Source organism: Egretta garzetta, unplaced genomic scaffold (genome assembly GCF_000687185.1).
Source record: "Egretta garzetta isolate BGI_Z169 unplaced genomic scaffold, ASM68718v1 scaffold79, whole genome shotgun sequence".
In the NCBI taxonomy this organism is placed as follows: Eukaryota; Metazoa; Chordata; class Aves; order Pelecaniformes; family Ardeidae; genus Egretta; species Egretta garzetta.
The window spans coordinates 6,133,495-6,152,537 of record NW_009260791.1 but is presented as its reverse complement, the minus strand read 5'-3'; positions in this window follow the sequence as shown (position 1 = coordinate 6,152,537).

Genomic DNA, 19,043 nt, shown 5'->3' with positions numbered 1-19,043 from the left:
TACAGCACTCTAACTGTTTTTGACGATTAGCACACTGACCATTACACTGTCTTGGAACACATAGGTAAACTGTTACCCTTCTGAGCAGAAGCATTGCACCAGCCGGTCTGCTCAAGATCACCTTACCACCAGAAGTGCTCACCAGAAGGCGGAACAGTATCACATACCCGTCCCCTCTGTCCGAATACGCGGTCGTGTTGCCCAAGAGTAGCTGGAACACTTAAGATCAAGCGGTCTGTTAAAACACCTTCTAGGTCAGACATAAAACCACAGTGCAACCTGAGGTGTGGTAGGAGTACACCCAAGCTGCCCCCGGTGGAGCTAGCTCAGGTGCTGCTACAGCAGTGAGGTGATGACACAGACTCGGTACAGACCAAGTACGTGCATAAACTGCCTGCATCGCTCCAGCGATGTCAAGACACATTTTAGTTCAAGCTACCCATTTGTCAACATCAGGGTAAGTAACCTGACACAAAGCTGAGGGATGCCCCCTCAGAAGGTCTTTCCCCCCATGTTGTTTAGCTTCCTTGCTAAAGACTGATCATAACGCAACCTTCTTCTGGCCTTGCAACCAATCACTCTCTAAAAACCACTGCCCCAGGTTGCTCCGAATTGCCCATCAAGCAGGGTTCTCCCAACAGATCAGTCCACAGAGGCTTCATCACCTCCTGGGACAGGAGCAGAGCTGCCAGGGGCTAGTCTGTATTTGTTTTTACCATATTTGATACAGTAAAAACACATACTCCTGACAGGTTTTACCACAGAGCTAAGATTTATACGGGGTTTTGCAAGGCTACAAAAGCAGGTATTTGTTTCTTCCTCATACCAAACGCTTCCGATAACAAGAGTCAGCAACCTGATTGTACAAGCGTTCCCTGACAATGAGGGGAAACCTCCATTAGCATCCAAAAGCTGTGGGATGGAGTAGGTAGTAAGTAATAATCAGGAGTAATTCTACGGCAGACCAAGCCAGAACATACTGGAAACTGTTTGGCTCCCCAGCTGGGCTCCTGTGTAGTCTGTAACCAGCACTCCACACTTCTTTCCAAATCAAAATATCTACAGGTGCTGCATGGAAACAACCTCAACAAATTTGTACAACCCAAGCATAACCGAAACTGTTGAGAAACCTCAAAGAGAGCTGGGTAAGCAAACAGGAAAAGTTGTTGTTCTATAGGGTATGTTAAAATTGGACCAAATAAAACTGGAATCATAATAAATATGGAAAGGATATTATCCATCAACTAAAATACTGATGTCCTTGCCTCAAAAGCCTTAAAACAAGGAAATGGATAACCAACCAAGGGCTTAGAAAATGAGATGAACAAGGAAACAGACTTTCAGTACAACCAGAAAGGGCATAAATATAAAACGAATGTGAGTGAGCAAAGAGGGAATGAGGCAGGACTGCAGATCAAAAGTAGGAGGACAACAGAGAAGAGCAGTCTTGTCAACTTTCATCTTCCTGAAAATAAGGATTCTGGCTCAAAAATGTAATGAAATCTAAAAAAAGAAAGAAAAAACTGCAGGATTTAAACAGGACCTCCCCCCCCGCCTTTTTTTTTTAATAAAGACTGGACTTAACCTCATTTTGTTTATTAAAGATTTTTACTGTGTGCAGAGCCTGAGCTTGGGTGTGCCTTGTTTGGCACCAAGTTGCAATATAAACAAACTCCAGCTGTGATGCATGAAAAGTCTAGGAGCAGTGGAGAGCTAAATGTCTCTAATTAATGTCTGATTGGACCTAAAATGAGGCATTGGAGACTCCAGATAAGCTTTGGCATGTAATACATTTCTCAGAGGAATTAGGAACTGGGTAAGAGTTTGACACTGCTGTGCTCTGGATATATTTGCAAAATGGAGATGGTGATGAAATCAGATTTTTTTTTTCTGTGCTGTGCACAAGCACAGTTATCCTTGTCTCACCTTTTTCACTGGCAAGAGCTATGGCAGGTCAAGAACAGGAGAGACATGTGAAGGAATATTGTCTTTAACTTCAGGCCTACGCTTTAAGCACTGCAGCTACGTCCAGATTTGACTGGACACACAAACCACCCAAATAATGGGTTCGTGCCACTGTAACATAGATAGGATTTTTCAACGTAGATAAGCTTTTCAAACTAAAAAGTGTGTGTCTGAAAGTCAGCTTTGAGTGGGGATGAGACCAGGTTTTCAAAGCTTTCATTAAACCCACAAGCCAGAAAATAACCATAACCTTTCCAGTCTCTGTGCATCATGAGGAAAACACGCAGGGAGCACGCTGCTGCTGGCGAGCCGGGCGTGTTTGTGGGCACAACCCATCCCTACTCAGCTCCACCGTTCTCAGAGCACACAGCTTTACTTGACTCTGTGTTTCCCGGCCGAGGTTTCACAGGCTGAGCTAAAAGCACAATTAAAGATAGCGTATAAATCCCATGTGCCTGAGCCCACAGTCAAAAGGCTGGGATACTTACTCTTCGCCTCGGTACTACTCCTTGCCAGGCAATGCTATGTACTTCTATGCTGTCGTTTCATTACCTAGGCTCTTGTTAGTGCCTACTTGCCCAGGCTTCACCACGAGTACTTAGATCCCTAATAAAAAGGCATCTAACTCACCACACTGTTGTGCAGCGTACCTCCCACCCTTCACAAACATCAGGAAAACATCACAACAGGTCTGGCACTCAGACGGTTTGGGGCTGCAGAGACCAGCACAGACACTGACCTCAAGCTTCCCAGTCCCAAAGACCAGTTGGAACCAGTTCTGGAAAACAGAACAGGAGTTCTCACCAGGGACAGCGAGGTGGCGGTGGCAATGAGGTCAGCTACCTAAGAAGTAAGGTCCTATAGAAAAATCATCACTTCAGCTTCTCATGCATAAGACAAGACCCAAGACGCCCAGAACACGGCAAATTGCTTTCTTCCATGGGTATATGACAAGTATATGATAGGACCAGGATGCTCATGGAGTGCAAAAATTAGTTATCATACTAACAGCAACAAAAATGTATGTATACACACATACACTGTCTCTGGGAAAAGTCAATATAAAACAAAGTCAGTTCCCCCTGTTCCCAAAGCAAAGCATAACAGCATGGACATCCACAAACCCTCTAGCCCAAACTGCCCGTAACAGGCCTGTCTCTAACCCAGCACATCCAGTTAACTGGCTCACTCAACTCCCCATTTTCCAGCCAGGTTACAGCCTTCAGAAGTGGTTTCTAGCAAACAGGAGCCAGTAACACCTCGTGCAAGGCTCCGTCTCCCTTCAGAAACACTGTGCAAACTGGAACTTCATTTAATCCAGTTTCCTGTTGTCTTCAGACACAGGTGATCATTTCAATAACCTATCTAGCAGCTCATAATGAAAATAGTAATTAATAATCAAAATTTTGAAACACAGGTATCCAGTATTACTGGCGTAATTATGAGTTTCCATTGAGTAAGCCATAAACATTCAATACCAGGCAATCCCATCTTTCAGGTTATTATCAGTCTTTCAATACCGGATAATATAAGATGACCCTTACTTCAAGTCAGGATTGAATCATCCACCAAATGCAGGGAAAATTAAGATGTATGGACATTTACCACTGCCAATTACTTACCAAGTATGATAAAAGGTTAATTCCGAAAATTTAGTTTCTATCTCCAAAATATAAGGAAAATACTTTTTTTTTTTTTTTTTTTTTTTTTAAGAAATACTTGGCTTTCCACAGGCCAATAAAAGCCAAGAAGTCCGTAGTACATAATTTTTTGCAGGATAAGTTGTAAAAAAAAAAAAAAAAAGATAAAAGGGTTCTTTTTTTTTTTTTTTTTTTTTTTTTTTTTTTTTAAGAAATACTTGGCTTTCCACAGGCCAATAAAAGCCAAGAAGTCCGTATGACAGATATGTTCACACAAAGCATCAAAAATTTATTCCATCCTTTAGAAATGCCTTTTTTCCTTGGAGGAAAGTTTTGAATACTTCTCAGCTTGCTGTCCCGCTTTAACCCAACCTGGAACACAGTTAATATCAGCAGAAGGGAAGAAGGTATGGAACTAATTTGATTGGATTACCCAAAATTTTGGCCCTTCATTATGCCAAAAGAGATTGTGTTTAGCACTGGTATAAGTCTGTAGGAACTAAAAATCTCTAATGTTTTTCCTTTGCTGTTATCCCTGGTTACCTTCCAATTCCTCAGCTGTTGCCAAGCTCCCCATTAAATTAGCAGGAATCAATCTGCAGAAGATGGTAAGCAGTGGAAACGTTTCTCCCTACATTTCTAGGGCATGTCCCAGTCTCTCCTGTTATGTTCTGGGCGCGTTGCACAGTACCAGTGGGGTAACACCATCACCACTGGTGGAGCACGGAGCAGGTGGTGCAATAAACGCCCAAGCGGAATAAGGACAAGGTGGAGCTTCATATGGCTTTGAGAGGTCCAACAAAGCTAACAGAAGTAAGTCCTACTTGAATATCTCTCAAGGGAAGGCAAAGAGCCTTTTCCACCCAACTCCCTAAGCATAGCCTAAAGTGCAGTCTAAACTGCAAGAAGCTTTTTAGGCAGTTCGCCAGTGATATACTCATTACGAAGTACAGCAAATGGACTTTCATCAGAAAACGGATTTTAATTTTATTCTTCACTTAAGTTCAGTGTACATAACTGCCCTAAATAAGAAGGTAAAAAAAATCTCACATGGAGCTGGTCTGTGCTGCCACAGACTGAACTATATCCCGTACGGCAGTCAGCTCAGGCTATCTGCAGTTCTCTGCCCTGTGCAGACCTGAAGTGTTCAGCCAAGGGTTTTGCATCAGCAGCTCCCTGTCGATTTGCCTTGTGGATAAAGATTTCCAGCTTCAGAGCCTTCAAACAGGCGCACTTCATCAGCGCTAAGTTCACTTTACAGAGGCATTTACACTGAGTGCAAGGGAAATGCAAGTGTTTATGCTTTGAGAAGAGACTTTTACTTGTTTTTCACAAATATTCAGCTCCACTTCAGTGGATTTAGTTAGCTTAAGGTTTGAATTTTAAGTACCATTTACAGAGGGAGAATAAATAAGTGGTAAATATGCTGCACTCAGCAGACAACACAGCCAGGTAGCGTGATCTCTCCAAACAGTTCAGATGCAACTGAGGGGAAATCCCGACACTTGGCACATCAGCGACACCGATCCCAGTGCCTTGAACAGAGCTCCTCAGAGTTTTGGCCAGGCTCGTTACTACTCTAACACCAGAGTTACCTAATCCCTGCACTATCTGAAGACAACTAGGAAATTGAGAAGAAATAAGGAAATAAGAGCACTGGCTCAAGACAAGCAGAGACCTGTCCTCGACTCACAGCTAGTTGCTGTGCCATCACCATTACAGCATGGAGCTCGCGATGTCCAAACCATGAGGTCCCTCGCCGCAGCACAGCTGAGCCTGCAGCCAAGGTGCTGGATCTGCTGCAAGTGCACATTAAGATGAAAGAGAAAGGAGCTGAGGGGAGGCAATGGGCTTCATCGTTTCTTAGAAGTACCTGAAGTGACAGGCTGTACCCCTACCAGCTTCAGCAAAGTTTCAAAATGAGCCACAACATGTTTTCCCCAGCGAGAATCTGAACAAAGTCTTCTAAATAAAAAGAAGTGTCACAAAATTATTATCTGCTGCTATAATCTGTACATCCTACACTACCGTTTCTCTCTCCCTACCCAGTTTCCTTTTTATCACCAAAAAGGGAGCTTTCACCAGCGAGCATCAAAAAACCACCCAGGTTTTCTGTAGAATTTGCCGACTTCAAATTTTGATGACAATCCGACAATTTCCCCAGCCTCAGTGTACAAAGCTCTGGTCTCCACTTCAGAGACCGGCCCTATAGATATTCTGAGCCTCTCCTCTCCCTTCTGCTTTGTGACCTGTATCAGGTAGCCTTGGACAGATACCTTTGCATTACTTTGAGTTAAGTAACACTAAACTGCCTCATTTATTCAGGCCAAGATGAACGTGTTTAGCTCAGCATTTCTCATCAGCACTCCCTGCAGCCAGCCCTCCTTATCTTTCCCCACCACTTCCCATCTCCAGTTTCCCCTGCTCCACAAAGAACACGTGCAGCTTCTGGAGATCATGGCCTTGGCTCTGCCCTCTTCCAGCTTCACCAGCTCAAAGTAAATACTGCCTTTCTTATGGCTGCCAGGAAGGACAACATTTGGGGGAAGAAGAGGGGAGCATTTTCCTGGGAGGGAAGTCTCTTCCCAAACATATTTCAGTCACTCAAACTTGCATTTTGAAAAGCGCTGGTTTAATTCAGGGCTCCTGTCATCCTTTCTTCCATGACTCCCATACTGCATCTCCCCTTTAAAATGAGAGTAAAGTGGCATGGGAAGCATCATACAACTGATCAGCAGCTCTCCTCCATTTCTGTAACACCACAAACACTTTACTAGCTCTGGATGCAATTTGCAAAAAATGTAAATGGCTTTATTTTTCTTCAAACATTGCATACAAGTTGTTTGCTAGGACACCCAAGTAGCATCCTGGGTTGGGAAGAAGGGTGCCAATCAATATTTCATACCTCAGCCACTGCAGTGCTGAGAGCCAGAAATGATCAAGCTTTACAATTGATTAGGCCATACAATCAGTTTGCTACATATTCCATGGCCTTATGACACATGCCCTCCCCTCCTGAATAACTGATATGCATCTCTTCCCTAACTTCTACTCCTCCCATCCCCTGGTATGGGTCAACACTGCATACAAGAGCTGTACACGGCTCCCCAGGAGCACAGAGTGGACGGTATGGCATCTAGGGAGAGGTGCTGATCCACAGGCCACATGGCTTGCACGTACAAGTCATCGGGCAGAGTTTCTCCTGGAAGGATGTTAAAAAGCAGAGAAGTTGCTATCTTTTATTTTGAGGATGCTTTGAGGTCTGGACCGCTTCAGGAGTCAAACCTGCCCTGTGGTAACACTGACAAGGGAAGAAGAAAACAAACACGAAGATGTCATTCGGAGGATTGATTAAGGTTACGTGGATGAGGCTTCCTGTGAGCACACACACCCCTCACCAGGCAACATCACCCAGAGAGCAGTAATGGCAGGGAGCTACCTGCCCCAGGCTGCTTTTGGGAGGGGAGAACAACAAGACACAGGCCTGCGGATGTCGATAATAAAAGTTCTTTCTGTCACAGAGGGCGGGGACCGGAACGTGAGGAAGGCCTGCCAGTGCTTGGGAAGGAAAAGTAACAGCAACCAAGAAATGATAGACTGTGTGATCCTTTGGAAGGCTCAGTAAGAGATACTAAGAAAATTACCTTTCAAGACAAGAGAAACTCAAAAAAACTTGCCCATCAAACTTTGAACTGAGGAAAATAAAAAAAAAAAAAAAAAAAAAAAAAAAAAAGATAACTAGGGCACCAGTTCCTCAAAGAAATTATACTTGAAAACCTGAGCACAAACGGTCCTAAAGCAGAGAAGGTGTATAGCAAGTGAGCAGTTTAGGTAAATCATGAGCTCTTCATTGACCTCAGATAAAAAGGGGGAAGCATACAGAAAACAATCTAGGTCATACAATCATTTGGTTGGAAAAGACCTTTAAGATCACCAAGTCCAACCATACCTGTCCACTACTAAACCATGTCTCTAAGCACTTCATCTACCCATCTTTTAAATACCTCCAGGGATGGGGACTCGACCACTTCCCTGGGCAGCCATTCCAGCACCTGATAACCCTTCCTTCCAGTGAAGAAACTTTTCCTAATATCTAATCTAAAACCTCCCCTGAGGCAACTTGAGGCCATTTCCTCTACTACTCATTTCCATACTACTAAAGATGAGTATAAAAGAATAGCAGGAGTGCTTAGGCACAAAAATCAGGAATGGCAAGACAAAGCGAGATGTAGCTAGGAAGGGACATTAACAAGGATACTTCAGCAGCTAGAGGAATAGGAAATTTAGAATAGGAACAGGAATCTAGAAAAGTTATCAAAACATGGCACAAGGCCAAAACATTTAATTCCATCATACAGGAGTCTTCAATAGAAATGTCAGCAGCACGCAGATGATTAATACAATTAATACCAAGAACAAAAAGGGTATGATTACATACAACACAGTTACTCAAGTATTTCTAAGAAAAATATTTTAAAAGTAAAGAAAAGTGATAAAATAAAAGCAGAGATTCAGAGATGGCTTGAATTTTTAACCCCAAAGCCCCAGTAAGAAGACTAGGTTATGATAAATTGGCCATCTTTCTCATATTGGTTGGGCATGATGCTGTTTGTCCTAGGATAATTAAAAAAAAACCACAGAGGCAATAATCTCAGAAGTGTTGATGGTCATCCTGGAGAACTCTCAGAACATAGGCAGTTTCTGGCCGATGGAAAGTCTACTGGAAGTCTACTCCTACCTAACAAGGGGAAGAGAAAGAGAAGTTAGAAATTAAAAACCTGTCATATTCAATTACCAGAAAACTACTAGAATAAATCATACCATCTTTAAACCCACCAACGGTACTAACGCAGATGAACAGTAGGGAACAAATCATACCAAGCCAATCTAATTTCCTTCCACAACAGACTAAGAGGCCTTGTGGACAGGGAAGAAGCGATCGATGTCAAAACTCAATTTCAGTAGAGGCCTTTGATATCACCTAACATGACAATCTCATAAGTAAACTGCAGAAGCAGAGATTAGATCAAACCACTGCAGGATGGCTGCAAAAGTCATCAGACATTATTCCTAAGGGGTAATTATCCACGGTTCCCTGTCAAAATGGAAAGATGCATTGAGCTGGATATTTCATGGATAACTGCACCACTTCCAACTTCATCCGGTGCTTTCACTGATAATTTGGACAATGGAATAAACAACCTTATTAAATCTGCCTACAAGAAAGTAAGGAGAACTGCAAGTATACTGATGGCAGACAGAATTCAAAATAAACAAACTGGAGAAGCAATCTGGAAAATGACACAAACTGAGCAGGAAGTTACGTCAAGCATTGCATTTTCATAGCAACACCCAAGTGAATGACTGTGTTGGGAAACAGCTGGTCAGGCAATGGCTCTTAAGAGGATGGGAAGAGAATCGACATTAAGCAGAAGGCAAGTCAATACAACGCCACTGTGAAAAGGCAAACATCAGACAGGGATGTATGAATAGGATTATTTCATGTGTCTTTCAGGATACCATTCTTCCCCTTTCATTGGCACTGAAGGCCTCAGATGAGGTAACATCCAGTTTCAGAAAAGATTTGAGGCAAGTTAGCTTATAGAAAATTGTTATTTCCCTGCCTCATCCCTCCAGCCTTTAAGTGTATGAAAAACTGTTGCAAAGAGAAAAGGAATAATCAATCAGTCATCTTGGTGGACAGGACAGGTAGCAATAGGCTTAGATGGAAGCAGAATTATGGCTAGATATGAAGAAAATCTTCATAAACAGGAAGGTAACAGCCGCACCTCACAACAGATTATCTGGCTTGTTCCTTTATTTGTATAAGCGTATAATGCAAACAAAAAGCACCTTGAAAAGACACGTAAGAACAAGAACAATCAAAAGGCCTTTTGGCTCCCAAAACTGTAGATGACCCCATTGGCCATGAAAATAGACTCACCCCTCTTCAACAGTGTACTGCTTTTTGCTGGGCTAGCAGTCCCCAAAATTAATCTCTCGTGGGAACGGAGCTCTGCAAAAGCACACAGCTGGGGACAGCTGGGGAATTGGCCACTTCCAGACAGACAGACAGATGCCATCTTCTTTTCACTAGTGCAAACTCCCCTGCTCGCTGACAGCATCCTTGTTAAAAGGCAATTCCCGGGGGGGCTGGGGGGTTGTCATTGGTTGATGGTTTTCTGAGAAGGTTGATTTGACTAGAAACCTTAAACTTACAGCTTGTTTAAAAGCATAGCAGTTGTTGTTTTATGTTGGTAACATCACTTGATGTTCTGGCTTGTTATACCAGTACATCAAGCTGGTATGACAACCAGGCCAATTAAATGAAGAGCAGGAACTATTTTCACAAGCTTCACCCACACCGTAGAGGTAAGCTCTAATTCCTTGAATGCTGTCACTAAAGCCTAAGTCACTACATTTACAGCTGCTGCCCAGGGGCCGGGGGGGCTGCAGGAATCAGGTGTAGTTACCCTGACGTAGCAAAGGAGTTGCCAGCAGGAAACCCGTCTCATTCCCAGAGAGAAATTTTCAATTGCACGTAAAGAAAAGCTGGAAGCTAATGCGCTTGGGGCCAAACACATAGTGTGGATCAAGGGATACCTGGTCTGGACGTGTGCTAATAAGGAAAGCTACAGTCTCCTTAATACTAAATTAATTTGGATGTGAAAGCAGGGACTGGAAGCTGGGTTCCCCCCAGTGAGTGACCATATGACTGCATTTTAGCTATGTAAGTAATGCTGGCGCTAACTTCAGCTAGCAAGGGCAACTGCATCCTTTGCCGTTTAAAGTGATGAATGATATACAGTGATAATAGCGATAAGAGAGATGCAAGTTACACAGATCCTCATTTTTGCTGAGATCTCAGAGCCCTTATAGTCCAAAGCAGCTAAAAATCACCTCTTGAAGAGGAGAAGCTCCCTCCCACCCTTTTCAACTACTGGAAAAGGACACAAAATAAAGGTCTAGGCTCTGACTGAAGGCTCCTAAGTGGCACATTTTAAGTGTTCTCACATCTACCAAAAAAAAAAAAAAAGTTCTTTACAAAGTGTTTTTTTCTTGTTGATGATGGTCCAGGACTGGGAGACAACAAAGCATTCCTTTTTAACAATTTTTCTTAACCACACATCGTTCGGGAATTCACAAAAGAACATCAACAGCAATTCTATAATAACCAAAAGGAAGGAAAAAATTAATCCATAAATACTGACTGCAAAAACCAGCTTGTTTTCTCTGGTTTACAGTTTCAGGCCTTTCACGAGAACAATCAGTTCCCATAAATAAGCTATTTTCAAGTTCCACAGGGAACAGCCTCAAACTGAATTAGTGGAAATTAGATTCTTCTTTCTGTTCTCTTCCAGAGCCAATACTTTACAGAAAATGGAGACGAGACATTTTGATTTCTTAACAGCAGAGTCATTCATGATGATGACACATTAAGTCTCAAGTACAAAAGTCCCCGGATGTGGATTAAGATGAATCAACCTTTGAGCCCGGAAGACAACTCAGGACATGCATTCCAAGGCAAAAAAAAAAAAAAAAAAAAAAAAAGTCACTTTAATATTGTAACAACAACAACAAAGTAAGGGGCAAGTCCATGAGACGCCTATTCTCAAAACAGAGCTCATGAGAAAGTAAATGATTCTGCTCAGCTCACAAGCTGCTCAGTTTTATAGGAAACAGACTTCCAAAATATTGCAGCACATGCCTCTCCCGATTCTTTTTCTCACTTTGGGTTCTGTATAATTCTCCTAATGCCTACTGCTTCAGTTGCTACTGTGATCCATGTGCACTTTTTGGTATTGCTCCTTTGCCTGACTTCTGCCTTAATCTTTGAAGAACAATAGAAAAGTTGGTTTGACATGACATCTGGAGATCACCTAGCCCTACCTCCCACTGAAAGCAGGACTATTGCCAGCACTAGTTCCAGTCAGATTAGTGATGGCTTTGTCCAGCCAAGTCTTGAAAACCTTCAAGGACAGGGGTTTCACAACCTCCCTAGGAAACCTGCTCCTAACTCCTAACCATCTTTGTAGCCTCTTCTGCACCCTCTCTAGTTTCTCACCATCCTTCTGGAACCAAAGAGCCCCAAACCAGACACAGTCTCACAGCTGCAGCCTCAACAGCATAAAGAGGGTGATCATTTCCCTTGATCTGGTGGCTGTTCTCCTACTGTAGCCTAGCATACAGGCTGACTTATGCTGTGAACTCACTGTTGGCTCATGTTCTGCACATGTCACTGTAACTCCCAGGTGTTCTCTCAGCAAAGCTGCATGGGGTTATTCTGCATCAGGTGCAGAACTTGGCACTTCTCCTTGTCCAACTGCGTGAGGTTTTTGTCAGCCAAATCCTGAACCAAGGCCCCATCTTTCAGCATATTAACTCCCTCACTCCTAAAGTAGCATTGTCTAATTACCAGGGTCATCTGTGAAGAGACTGGACATCAGCCCCAGTATCACCTTACAGAGTACTCTGCTTTTAACCACCTTACAAATGAACACAGAGCAACTGATTTATGTCCAGTGATCCAGCCAGTTCAAACCACCAAATAGTCCATCCACTTTACTCGTACTTCCTCTGGTCCAGATGAAAACGCTGTGGGAGATTGTGTCAAAAGCCATTCTGAAGTCAAGGTACAAGCACATCCACCAGTGCCCTCACCCACATAAAAAGCCACTTAATCATATACAGCAATTTGTTTGTCTAAGCAATGCTTTTACACATCTCCTTTGTAGCATGTCCTTACTTCTTTTCACTTCTTGTGTGCTCTTTTTTGGCCTTCAGGTTCACCAACAAGCACTTTACTTATATAAGCAAGCGTTTTACAAAAAAAAATTCACCCTCTTCCCCGTCATAGGCAGGAGGTGACAGCAGACCCTCACCAAGCATCATCAGTGTTACTTCCCATGTTTTGTTTTCCTTTGTTATTGTAATGCAGGGCTTTACCCTTGGTAACACCAGTCTCCAACTATCAAAATGCAGGTGGTAACTCACTAGGTGAAATAAAATGGACATGGATCAATTTTTGTTTCTCCTATCCATGTTCCCTCTTGTGTCTACTCTCCTACTCTAGGCCTGAAACTATTTGTGAAAGTATATAGTGGTAGAAACTACTCTAACGCACAATGTTTGTCAGTAGCTGTATGAAGAGTTCAGATGTTGCTGAAGTATCAGGCAGAAGAGGTTTTCCCAAGGGGACTGCTTCTTGCAGCAGGTAAAAACATCCATGACATTGGTATATCATGGGATGCGCATACGTTGGCTTTAAAAGGAATAAATATTACCATCATCAATCAACTCTGAGACCACCAGCCAGCGTAGCATCTGCTGCCCAGACTGCAGTCACCAGTCCAAGGAGGAGGAATGAGAGGTTTGAACTACACCTGCCACTCATCTGAACAAGCCTTATGATTTTCAGAAGGCACAAGGCAGAATGTTTGAGCAGAAACAGTACGGAAAACCAAGATGGCATGCAGATGTCTAAAGGCTGTCCACCTCACGCTATGCAGCACAGCACACAGACCACGGCTTGCATCTCTGCATGCTTCAGCTTGTTCTGGATTCCTCACAAACGGTTTCAATCTTTTCAGTGCTAAGCACGGCTCAACACAGCTCTCTTCCCAAGGAAATGCAGAGAAGTTGCACGAGCCCTTCTGCAGGGTACTTTTGGATCTCAGGATTGGGCACCACCACATTGTGCAGGCATACCCTACAGCTGCGGCCCGACCCAGAAAACCTCACTTCACAGCAGCTGTCTCCTATCCTCTGGCTATAGATAGCCCCTTGATCACTTCCCAGTGGAGCCCACCTTCCCATTTGATTAGATAGCAGGAGTTCAGCAGACCACCTAAATATAGTCCCCGTTTCTGTGGTCTAAGACAGACAGGCTGTGCATTTTATGCTCAGCCACTTTGATCTGAGCCCTACTGTTTGTCTAGCCTATGGGAATACTCTACAACCACACAGGAGTGCTTTTGAAACACGGCTAATGACCAAGAAATAATTTCAGCTAATCACCCACTAATTCAATCCTGAATTTGGGAACTATCTGCTAGTTCTGATTAAAATTCAGCAACTATTACCCAAGCATATAAACTTCCTGGGCCCTGGGATGCAATACAGGTGGCTTTCTCTCCAAAATGTTTTGAGGCAGTAACAGAACATAAGCAAAAGAACAAGCTGTCACGAGTCTGGCACCTGTAACTGAGACTCAAATTCAGACCAAGTGTGCCTTTGGATAACTCCTCAGATGATCCGAAAGCATAATCCTATTATGCCAGCAAGAATATTATGCAAAGATGTCGTCTAGAATTTCATAACCTTACCGGGTGTGTATTAAATAGCAACACTGAAAAACATTCTAAGGCATCAATTTCTTGCATTTTGAAGTATACGAAGCAAGAACAGCTTGAAGGAAAAACAATCCAAATGGAAGAGAGAACAACAGCTAATCATTACAGAAGCAGGAGAGGCACACAAACCTCGCCAGATGATTTTTCATTTAAATTCTTAGGTGATCATACTTAGTTTTTCTCCCTAGGTAGACCCAGAACAAGCAAACAAACTTTACAGAAAAGACAAATAAGATCAATCATTGCCAAGACAATTTTTTTCCCAAAAAATACTTTTGGGGGCTATGTAGTACATCATCTTGTCATCATGAAATATGGGCCTGAGATACAGGGTCTGTCTCAAATTGCAGGGAGCACAAAATGCAAGATATGCCAAGATGATTCCACCTGCAGATATGAACACGAATAAAAACCAGATGTGTCCGACACAACGTTCCAACCATACGAATATTAGTGAAGTGCTGATCATCTGTTAGTTCCAACTATCAGACAGATCTTAGAGCAGGCAGCTTGTACAGGAACATTCAGGCTTGCGAAGATTCACACCAAGAACTGTCAGTTTTAATGTGAAAGCAACCAGCTACAACTATAAATTGAATCTTGGGATTCTTCTCTCAAACATTATCTGGATAACCTCTTTAACAGGATTAAATAAAAGAAAGACTATGATTAATTTTTTGTGGAAAGATAGTCATAAGCTGTTTATTAATTGTATGCTTCATTTCCAAAACTCAGGCAATGAAGACTAGAAGAGCCACCTACAAAATCAGTCAACTTTTCACCATTAAAACACCCTCAACGTAATCCAGCCTAATGAAACTTATTGCTGCAACAAGATTGATATTGTACACAGCACACACCCTTCAAGGTTAAGAAAGAGCAACAGACAACAAAAATAAAGTTGTTAACCTATAAAAGCACATTTCAGCTGGTAACAGGCTGTGACAGAAAATCACCGCCATGATCACCAACACAGAGGATGGCTGTTCCCTGCACGGACACACCATCTTTTCTGAGATTCTTACGTTTGGTTTGTAGCTGCAACTGGCAGATCCTATATCCAATTTAGTGATTATGGCTCCGTGATTATCTGTCTGCAGCTGGCACGTCCTATATCCAATTTAGCGATTACAGCTCCATGATTATCTGTCTAGCTTAAGACAGGTGTCGAGGCCGCAGGGTTTTCCATCACTTTATTTCATCAAAACATCCGTTTACGTAACACAAGATATAACAGTAAAGCCGTTAGGATGATGATTCAGTCTCTAATCCCAAACACCATCACTTAAAACCTTTAAATAAATAAATAAATCGCTGTGACATCCTACCAGCGCTAGCAGGTGCCTTTATGGCATGAAGGATCTCCAACCCAGGTGAAACCGCGGGTTCACATATTCCAGCCACACAGTCCAAATACGCAGTGGTATTACCACCCCCTAAACCAACTCTTCTGTAATGTAAGGCTCCTACCTTGTTAACTGTTATATTTGCACGAAATATTTACTTAATCTTTTGTCTAGTACGTTTTGGGATTTAGCACAAGTATCAGCTTCAATCTGAAAACAAGGCTATGCTTTCTGTTCAGGGAAACAACTACTACATTTTTCAACACACGAGGAAAAAAACCCATTTTGCTAGAGTTAAAGTTTCATGGAAATCAGAGGCTTTGTAGAAGAATTTTTATCCCTCAGTTAATCCTGTTGCTTGTGCAAAGACAAACAAAATCTTCATTTCCAGCCTCTCTTCTCTGATATCAATTCCACTGTATGCACCTTCCCTTTGATTTCTCATAATTTTAGATTAGAATCACTGTAACTCTTTTAAAAATTCCCCCAGAATGAAAAATGCCATTAATAGAGGATCTCCTCCACACCGGAAAGTGGAATCTCTTTAACAGACTCCAAAATGCCAAGGAGTTACATGCTTCTGGCACCACATATCTTAGCAACAGCAAAACACAGGGAACTGTTTTAAGAGTAAACCGAGACTCTCCGATATTTGACAGGGCTCCTTCCAAAATAAAGCATGCATCTGCACATCCATATTATAAGGTCTAAATACCTGATCCATAAACAGATGCACCTTATAAATTGTACATGTATACCATTATCTCATTCACTATTAAAATAAGCAGTTCTACCTACAAAATAAAGCGCTAGCCAGCGCCTTAAAATTAGTTTGGTTTGGGGGATTTATTATTATTTTTTAATACAAGACCACCTCCACCCAGAAATAAGGCAAATTCTGTTAAGTGTACGTGAGCGTACGTGCTGGATGGCTCACCGAATCCACAGACCGCTATAAGGAGGTGCACCAGCAACACAACCTCAGCTCAGCCTGACTTTCAGCCAAGGCTGCCTCCCAAGCTTCTGTACATTGTGTTAAACATTTAGTGATAAGGTATTGCATAATGTAATTCCCCATTTTATTTAACTGTAAATACTTGTAACATTTGCGATAGACACCTGCTGCCATTGCAAAATTACTGTAAAAAAACCAAAAGCTTGACTGTAGTGATACTTTAGAAATGGGATCAGCATTTGAATCAGGTTTACAGCAAGGCCTATCCAGCTCTTATCCAGCCCAATGCTCAGGGAGAGCGGATGGTCATGATTTCTTAGTCTTCAATCATGCTATGACACTTAGATGTTTTTTTAGGGTCTTGCAAGAAACATGAAAGGTTAAGAAAAGCAGAGAAGCTTCTGCCGGAATTCCACGCTGGGGTATTTCTGATCTAGAATTTCATCTCTCCCCATTACAGAGAAAGGAAGTTCAATCCAGCTCCACCCAGCTCTGGGCTATGATGCCAGATGTTCTCCTTAAACCATCATTACACAAACAAAAAGGCAGAAAAGACAGCAGCTATTGTGCTCAGCGAGGACTACTGTTTAAGGCTGACCTAGCAGATCAAACAGAGAAATCACACAAACCAGACTGGCAGCTTCATGCTTTTGTTTTTAAGAAACAAAAAATAGTACTGGTGTCAGGATAACACGTCAGCAAGGGAAGAAACTGTTCTCGGAAACATGGGCAAATCAGCAGGTGAAATGAACTTCTGGCACTGAAAACTTTTATTGGGGTTCCAACTAAAGAGCATGCTGCTCTGGTATTTCAGAGGATGGCTGCCGTCTCCACAGCTTTGCGCAGAGCCCACTAATCCCATGGTATCGGATCTTTGCAAGTTGTGTCTCTTCACCCCAGTAAAACCTTTATTTGTTGTTAGCTAACAGCAGGTACCCCCTTCTTCAGTATTTATAATGCACACTTCATTACTGCAGCCAAATGAAGCAGGGCAATGATCCGCACCATACCAGTTGCACCACTTGGCACTGGTACCGTGCACACCTATCACACAGGATTGAACTTCACAGTGCTATCTATGCTCCTCGCACACCTAATATCGAATATTTACACAAATCCACAAATGGTTTTTTTGCTAAATTTTGCCAAAGAAGTCTTGATTTAGGATTCTTTGTTGTTTTCCTCATAGGGTAGTTAAGAAACCATAAAAAAAAAAACCCAACAGCCAACCAAGCCACAGCCTCTGCCTCCAAACTAATCGCTACCTAGTAACGTCTGACAAGAAATAAACAGGTTATATATATATATACACATATATGCGCGCATATATATATGTGTGCGTATATACATATATGTGCGCATATATGTGTGCGTATATACATATATGCGCGCATATATGTGTGCGTATATACATATATGCGCGCATATATGTGTGCGTATATACATATATGTGCGCATATATGTGTGCGTATATACAAGAAATAAGCGGTGTATATACATAAACAAATGTAATTGATCCAGGACATACATACACACGTGTCCTGGATCCGTTTCTGGCTCCAGACTTTCTGCAATACTATGCCTCAGTTTCCTCTTTTGGTATGGCAGCTCCTACTGCGAAGGTTTTATCATTATTATTTCTACGGCACCCAAGCCCTCGTGTCAGCCAAGGTGCCTCTGCTGAGCCGGCTCTGGAAGCCGCCATGGCCACAGGCTACGCGGGCTCCTGCCGGGGCAACCGGCACAGCAAGTCATCCCACCGGGGCGGGATGCCCCGGCCACTCCTTTTGCCAGCCTCGGGCGGGGGCTGGCTGATGGAGCCGGTGTTATCAGCGGTGCTGTAACACAGTTAATGCATTTTTAAGCATTTATTTCTGATTACTCAACCTAAACCCCAAGAGCAATTACTATTAAAAGACTAACATAAAGCCACTTGCAGGGCTCTCAGATGGTTTCTCTCATTTCTCGCAATTATTTTTTCCAATTTAACTACAGCATTGATGGCTCAATTATCATCAACCTTTCTAAAGAGAAGCATAATTGACCAGCTGCCTCCAAATGGTATTTAAGTTGCTTTCAACCTCCAGCTTACACAGAAAAAGCTCAGTTATATCACACCAAGGATATGATCCCCCAACTAACATGACAATAAAGCAGGCTGCAGTGGGAAAACAGCTTGATAGCCTTATGATTCATTCACTATTCAAATTTAATGATTAATTAAATCCTTACCGATACGCTTACTTTTTTAAAGAAAACTTACTCTGCTTCGTAATTACCACACTTTGAACCACCTCTTCCCTAGACCAACTTTATGAAAAGGACACACAGAAACTTTCTTCTAGAAATTCAAACTCCAGTAACATACAGTATTTTATTAACAAAACCTTTAACAAAGTATCTGGAATCTAAAAGAACAGTCCAAGACTCTAAGATTCTTGATTTAGAATTAAAAAAAAGCAATGCTGAAAAAGACTGTACTCAAATTAGCAAATTGAATTCACATACGATATTGATCAAGCCCACACCAATATACCACAAATGATTAGAGATTGTGGTTACTCTCTTTTTTTTGAACAAAAAGCAGAGAGCTAACAAAAGTCAGTATATCAAAGCCCTTTTATAAAACCTTTCACAATTAAAAATCACGTTTATCATTCCTAATGCCACTGCACAGAACTTTTTTCTCCCTCATCCAACTAAAACCCTTTCTCAGCAGCCAATGTGTATCAATCGTGGTAGCAGTTCACAAAGAAACATCACAGTGCCAATTTAATCCAGGGTC